This window comes from Artibeus jamaicensis, unplaced genomic scaffold, assembly GCF_021234435.1.
Source record: "Artibeus jamaicensis isolate MK-2021 breed Jamaican fruit bat unplaced genomic scaffold, CSHL_Jam_final contig_60, whole genome shotgun sequence".
Taxonomy (NCBI): Eukaryota; Metazoa; Chordata; class Mammalia; order Chiroptera; family Phyllostomidae; genus Artibeus; species Artibeus jamaicensis.
Window position 1 is genome coordinate 10,334,548 of NW_026521900.1, and position 8,178 is coordinate 10,342,725.

The following is an 8,178-nucleotide window of genomic DNA, read 5'->3' on the forward strand; positions in this document are numbered from 1 at the left end:
CAAAAATATGAATCCATTATGGCAAATCTCTAGCATTGGATGTCCATGCTCCTTTTAATTTTGGCCAGTGAGCTAGTAGTATCAAACTGCTTTAATTTGCATTTTTCTAACTACTTCTGCAACTCAGGATATTTTTCTCTTTGTTGACCATTTCAATTTTCTCTTCTGACATTCTTCAAATCCTTTGTCCAATTTTCTTCAGAGTGATTTGTTTTTTTCTTATCATTTTGCAGAAGCTCTTTGTACATCAGGGATAGTAACACTTTGCTAGTTGCATTGCAACATGTTTCCCCTAACTCTTTGTTCTTTGCATCTTATGTTTCCTTTGATCTGCAATTACAAAAATGTATTCTCTCATCAGAAAACTCTAAGCTTTCTTTTCTGGATTTTGTATCTCCTGTCTTGCATGATTCTCCTTCCCTATTTCAGGCAGCCCTAAAAAGGTAATTTTTTAATGATACAATAAAAATCTACTTTAATAAATATCACATAGTTTACCTGTAATCTATTAAGTACATTTTATTGTATTTTTGTGTGTATCTCACTTTATTATTTTTAAAAATTTAAAAAATTTAGTTACAGTTTACATTCAATATTATTTTGTATTAGTTTCACGTACTCAGCATAGTGGTTAGATTATCATATACTTTACCAAGTACCCCCCCAATATTTTCAGCAACCACCTGACACCATTAGTGGTTATTACAATATTATTGACTATATTCCCTATGCTGTATTTTATATCCCCATGACTATTTTGTTACTACCAGTCTGTATTTCTCAATCCTTTCACCCTAAAAAGGTAGTCTTAACATTAATTTTTAAATTTTTATTTATTGATTTGAGAGAGGGAAACAGATTTATTGTTCTACTTATTTATGTATTCATTGCTTGATTCTTGTATGTACCCTAACCAGGGATGGAACTCACAACCTTGGTGTATTACAATGATACTCTAAATCAAATAAGCTACCTAGCCAGGCAATATTTATTTCTTTTCTATTGTTTTAATTTTTTTATTTGAACCTTTAATTTAGTTGGAATTTAGTCTAGTATGTGGCATGAGGTTAAAGTCAACCTTTGTTTTTGCTGTGTCAAATAAAAACAAATCCACATATTGATAGGAAGAGACTGATTACAAAGAGAGACTATTGCAATAGGAAGAAAGCTCCCATCTTAGAAATCTGCACGCATCTCATAACCAAACAGAAAAAGGGCCTGCCTTTCTCATATAGTGAGGTTAAGGACAAGGCAAGCCAAGGTCAGCAGAGTCTGGAGAAGCTGCACAATCATGGAAATGACCAGTGGATCTGATTCTCGGAAAAAGCTGAGAAGGGGGCACCTTCCACATTATTTTTTGTGCTTGCTCAGGAAGGGGTGACCAAAGTTCAGGAGCCTGTAGTAAAGACAGAAGCCTGACTAAAGTTTAGCTAACAAGCATTTGTTCCAATTTATCAGAGTTTACGAGATAAAGAATGGGAATTTGGAGGATCTGTATCTTAATCTTTATAGGTAAATAAGGTGGGGCATCTGTGACTCCTATCTAAGTCATACACAGAAGTGGAGTTCTTGTCAGTAAGCCATTTTCTGGAACACAAAAAAAGTAAGGGGATTTTTTGAACTGCCTTGTTTACCAAGGTCATGGGACTCAAGTAAAATTCATTATCAGCTGAGACCCTTTATGGAACACATTGCTCTGCATTTGCTCAATTACATAACATCTGTAATATGAGGTCACAAATACAAGGACTGTGGAAAAACTCCAGCCATTGTTACTATAGTGAGAATGGTTTGTGCAACATTGATGTAACCTGGCAGCCAAGGAGACTGGAATGAGCATGCAAGGATAATGATGACTTCACTGTACTAACAGAGGGAGGCAGTAGACACTGTTGTGTGACCATGTGTACTGTGTGGCTATTACATTCAAAATGACTGAGTCAGTAAAGCAACACATCTGCATCAAATTTGTGTTAAGCTTGAATATTCTTCTATGGAATCTATCCAGATTATCTGAAGGCCAGAGCTATGGGCAATCACGGAAATTGGCAGCTTCATTGCAACAAGGCACCCACTCATGCATCATGTCTTGTGCAGAGGTTTTTGGTGAAATGTCAAATCACCCAAGTGACTCAGCCCCGCTACAGCCCAGATTTGGGGCCCTGGACTTCTGGCTTTTCTTGAAACTAAAATCACCTTTGAATGGGAAGAGATTTCAGACCCTTGATAAGATTCAGGAAAATATGACATGGCTGCTGATGGCAATTGGGAGAACTGCGTGAGGTCGCAAGGTGCCTACTTTCAAGGGGACTGAGGCATCATTGTCTTAGGTACAGTTGTATCTTCCTCGATAAATGTCTCTATTATTCATATGACATGAGTGAATTCATTTAATCTGAACTCTATTGTGTGTCTGTAATCTGATTTCAAAGAATTTTTGTTCTTGCAAGTTTATTTTTCTAGGAGCGCTGGAGTTTAAAATTGTTTTATCAATTTTCAAAATGAATGCTATTCTCTAGCATTCTCCCAAAACTCCTATCAGAACAAAAGTATTGTGATTTTGAGTTGAATTTTATTCAATATTATGTTAACAGCTTAGAAATAGTCAATGCTTAATAAGTCTTTGTAACTAATTAGCCTGCATCTATATTTGATCATGACTTATATACTGAAATGATATTTTATAGTCTTATCATAAGTGCATTATCTTCTCTTATAAAATTTATTTTTAGATATTTATAATAATTTTGTTGTCATTGTTCAGATTCATTTTTGCTAATCCTATGTGCTTTCTGCTAATATAGGAAAAAAGTACCCATTTTTATAATTATACCTTATACCTAGCTCCTTATCAAAACTACCTACCAAGTCTGGTAACTTCTTTTTTGTTTTAGTTTTTTATTAGTTTATTTATTTAAAAATATTTTTATTGATTATGCTATTGCAGTTGTCCCATTTCCTCCCTTTTATTCCTCTCCGCCCTGCACACCCCCTCCCACCCATATTCCCCCACTTTAGTTCATGTCCATGGGCCATACATATAAGTTCTTTGGCTTCTACATTTCCTATACTATTCATTCTTACCCCCCCTGTCTATTTTATACCTACCATCTATGCTACTTATTCTCTGTACCTTCCCCCCTCTCTTCCCCTCCCACTCCCCTGTTGATAACCCTCCATATGACCTCCACTTCTGTGGTTCTGTTCCTGTTCTAGTTGTTTGCTTAGTTTGCTTTTGTTTTTGTTTTAGGTGTGGTTGTTAATAACTGTAAGTTTGCTGTCATTTTATTGTTCATATTTTTATTTTATTTTTCTTAGATAAATTCCTTTAACATTTCATATAATAAGGGCTTGGTGAGGATGAACTCCTTGAACTTGACCTTATCTGAGAAGCACTTTATCTGCCCTTCCATTCTAAATGATAGCTTGGCTCGACAGAGTAATCTTGGATGCAGGTCTTTGGATTTCATGACTTGGAATACTTCTTTCCAGCCCCTTCTTGCCTGTAAGGTCTCTTTTGAGAAATCCGCTGACAGTCTGATGGGAACTCCTTTGTAGGTGACTATTCTCTTATCTCTTGCTGCTTCTAGGATTCTCTGCTTCCTTTTAATCTTGGCTAATGTAATGATGATGTGCCTTGGTGTGTTTCTGCTTGGGTCCAACTTCTTTGGGACTCTCTGAGCTTCCTGGACTTCCTGGAAGTGTATTGTCTTTGCCAGATTGGGGAAGTTCTCCTTCATTATGTTTTCAAATAAGTTTTCAATTTGTTGCTTTTCCTCTTCTCTTTCTGGCACTCCTATGATTCAGATGTTGGAATGTTTAAAGATGTCCTGGAGGTTCCTAAGCCTCTGCTCATGTTTTTGAATTCTTGTTTCTTCATTCTGCTCTGGTTGAATGTTTCTTTCTTTCTTCTGGTCCACACTGTTGATTGGAGTCCCAGTTTCCTTCCCATCACTATTGGTTCCCTGTACATTTTCCTTTATTTCACTTAGCATGCCTTCATTTTTTCATCTAATTTGCGACCAAATTCAACCAATTCTGTGAGCATCCTGATTACCAGTGTTTTGAACTGTGCATCTGATAGGTTGTCTACCTGTTCGTCATGTAGTTATATTTTTTCTGGAGTTTTGATCTGTTCTTTCATTTGGGCTATTTTTTTTACTTCGATGCACCTGCTACATATGAGGGGTGGAGCCTTAGGTGTTCATCAGGGCCGGGCTACACACATCACTGCTTTGTGACACTCTATGTGGGGAAGAGGTAGAGAGGGGACAATGGCGTGTGCTCTGCTCTCTGCTGGATTTCACTCACTTACCCCACTACCAATGAGCAAAGTGAGCCCTTCTGGTGATGATTCCTCGGCGGGTGGGTTTGTGTACATTCTAGGACCCTGTGGGTCTCTCCAATGAACTCTCCTGTGAGGCTGGATGCTGGGAGTTTCTCCTTCTGCCACCTCAACCCCCACAGGTGTTTTCAATCAGTGGTTTGAGGCTTTATTACCCCCTTGCTGGGACCCTGGGTTGCTCAGTCTGTTTTATTCCCCAGGTATTCCTCCCAGTTTATCTGTGTGTAAATGTAGGACTGCCCACTCCACCAGCCACCACCTTTCGGGCCCCAGTCCTCCACTGCCACTTTGCCACAACTTCTCTCTGCCCAGGTGCCTGTCTCCACGCCTTTTACCAGTCTGGATGGATGTTTCCTCTTTAACTCCTTGGTTGTCAGACTTCCATACAGTTAGATTTTCTGTCAGTTCTGGTTGTCTTTTGTTTTTAAATTATTGTTGTCCTTCTTTTGGTTGTGTGAGAAGGCACAGTGTGCCTACTTACACCTCCATCTTGGCCAGAAGTCCAAAATCTGGTAGCTTCTTAGTATAGTCGCTCAGGTTTTCTAATTGTACAGTCATATCAGATATAGATATTGTCTTTTATCCAATATTTGATGTGATTATTTCAACTGTACTAGACAATAGCCACTAAGCTTATGTGGCCATTTTTTAAAACTAAGTCTATATAACAGGCTTGCCTCATAGAGGAGTGAACACCAGAATAGATTAGACTTTGTTGCTATAGCAAGTTCAAATTGTTTGATCATCTGCCTCAGAGTGTTGCTTGCAGTTATGTGGCTATTTAAATTTAAATTTATTTAAACTAAAACAATTTCAAATTTAGTTTCTTAATCACCTAGCCACATTTCAATTGCTCAATAGCCATGCATAGCTAGTGGCTACTATACTGGACAATATTAAATAGAAAACATTTTCCATCGTTGTGGGAAGTCGTGTTGGACAATGTTGAGATAGTCTTCAAAATAATGTTCGGTAAGAAATATGATAGAGAACATCCTTACCTTCTTGCCAATTTTAATGAAAATGGTTTAAATGTTTATCATTTAGTATAAAGTTTTCTGGCAATTTTTGGAAAATGGTCTTGTCAATTTTAAGTAGTTCCCTTCTATTACTATTTTGAGTTTTTATTATTAATATGAATGGCTACCTCATTGTATCATACAACTTTTTATAATAATTAATAGCATTATGTGGCCTTTCTAAAGTATTTGTGTGATGAGTTTTGTAAATTGATTTACAAATGTTTATTCATAGTAGAATTCCTGAAATTATTTTTTTAAGATTTTATTTATTTATTTAGAGAGAGGGGAAGGGAAGAAGAAAGAGAAACATTAATGTGTGGTTGCCCCTCATGTGTCTCCAACTGGGGACGTTGCCCCCAATCCAGGCATGTATCCTGACTAGGAATAATACTAGCAACTCTTTGGTTCATAGGCCTATGCTTAATCCACTGAGCCAAACCAGCCAGGGCTGCTGGAATCATCTTTTTTTTAATATTTTATTTATTTATTTTTAGAGAGAAGGGAAAGAAAAGAGAAAGAGTGGGAGAGAAACATCAATGTATGGTTACCTCTCATGTGTCCCCTGCTGGGGACCTGGCCTGCAACTTAGGCATGTGCCCTGACTGGGAATTGAACCAGCGACCCTTCGCTTCACAGGCCCATGCTCAATCCACTGAGCTATACCAGTCAGGGCTTTGAAATCATCTTAATGGTTATGGTGTATTTTTTTCTTGAGACACAGCTGGATTTGATATGCTGATATTTTATTTACAAAATATCATCCATATCCATGAAAGATTATCTCTAGTTATCTTTTATTTTGAGCAATATTTGTTTTGGTATTAAAGTTATTCTGCTTTTATAAAATAAATTGGAAATTTTCCATTTTTCTCTATGGACTTGTAGAGTTTATGTGTATATAATAGATATTTAGTCTTGATTTATATAGGAAAGTGTTTCTTAATTTCCATCTGGTTAAGATATTTTGGTAATAATTTATTTGTGTTTTTATTGGATTTTATCAGAAAATGTGATCCTTCAAAGCCCTACCTTTTTCTCTCTTTCTCAAAAATTTCATTGATCCTGAAGAAAGGGAGGAAGGCCACCTTGCCTCCTGCTGAGGGTGCCACAAACAGTTACTGTTTCCCAATGCCACTGATTGGGAGGTTCACATGTTGAGGCAGGGGTCAGAAAGTCCTTGAGCTTAAGGGGATCACCCTTAGGTGTTACCACCTAGGAAGGCCAGAGCAGGAGGAAAGAGTACAGGCAGCCAGACCTAGAGATTCAGCAGCAAGCCCAGTAGGTTTAGTCCATGAAAGAGATCTGGTTGCCCATCATGAAAGCCTGGTTCCCCTGGTTCTGGGATAGCAGGTTCTCAGAAAGCTTCAGGTGACTAGGCAGGTCCTTCACATAGTTTTCCTTGTCCACCTTCTAGTTGGTGTAGATAAGGATGATGTATTTGCAGTGGAGGTCCTCTACACCATCATTCACCACATCCACCTCCTCTTCTGTCTGTGTCATCTCTCTGCTTCTCTCATATAAGAACACTTCAGATTGTATTTAGGGCTCATCTTAAAAAATCAAAGATAATCTCCCTATCTTAAGATCCTTAATCACATATACAAAGTTTTTTTTCTTTTTCTTTTTTTTTTTTTTTTTTGCCAAACAAGATAACATTCACCTGTTTCAGGAGTTAACACATGGATATCTTGTGAGGAGCTGTTATAAAACTTACCATAGCCTACTCACTGGCCCCCAAATATTGATATTCATCCCATGTACAAAATGCATTCATCTTATTCCAACACCCTCAAAAGTGTCAAAATATTGCAGCTTACAGCATCCTCTCAAGTCCAAAATTTCATATAAATATCATCTGTTCAGAAGTCCCAAATCTCGTCATGTAAATCCAGTATGGGTGAGACTCTATTAAGTATGTCCTCCTGGGCAAAATTCCTCTCCATCTGTGGACCTGGGGGGAAAAAAGAAAATAGAAAACAAGTTATCTGTTCTCAAAATACAATGGTGGAACAGGCATAGGATAAGAGTTACAGACATTCCTATTCCAAAACAGTGAAAATGGTAGAAAAAAAGAAGTTATTGTTAATGAACCATTTCAAAATCAGCAGGGCACATTCCATTAGGCTTCAAGGCCTGGGAATAATCTTTTGTAACTTGAGGATCCACCCTATGGGCCCAAAACTCTATTCTTAGAGTCATTCTTGCTTTTTCTTGATGATTAACACATATTTGAAGCTGAGTAGTTTTATAGCCCTGTTTTCTACCTGCAGAATTTTAGGAGTCTGACAGCCTTCCTTTATTTTATCCTGTCTCTGTCCCTTTCCATCCAAGCTAGCAGTATTTCTGCTGGTATAACATTCTAAAAACATTGCAACCTCCTGTGTATGTCACAGGAATGTATATCATTAGACAAGAGGCTCCTCCCCAGATTTGTTTCTCATTAATCTCAGTTCCATTCACGGCTTCTGCTATGAAGGTTGAAGGGATCCGTAAATCATATGCTAAATCTCTTAAGTACTAGGAAAAGGTTGTTTGGCCACACTCTTGGCCTGCTCTCCAGAGCATACTTTCCTAGCACTGAATCTCCTAATTTTAGCACCTTTTGCAATCTGGGTAGGCCAAGAATTTCCCAAATCATCAATAATTGGTTTCTTTTTGTTTAGCAATTTTTCCTTCAGTTTATCTCTTTCCTTTCACATTTTTCTATGCACAGAAAGTAGAAACCAGGTTACAACCTCACCAATTTGTTTGGATAATGCCTCAGCTAAATGTCCAAGTTATTGCTTATAAATTCTGATTTTCACATATAAG

The 8,178-nt window shown here is 37.5% G+C and overlaps 1 pseudogene; it reads right to left on the minus strand.

The window, feature by feature from the left end:
• Positions 1-4,994: 4,994 nt before the first annotated feature.
• Positions 4,995-5,110, minus strand: LOC119060428 (uncharacterized; annotated as a pseudogene).
• Between the last annotated feature and the right edge of the window lie 3,068 nt (positions 5,111-8,178).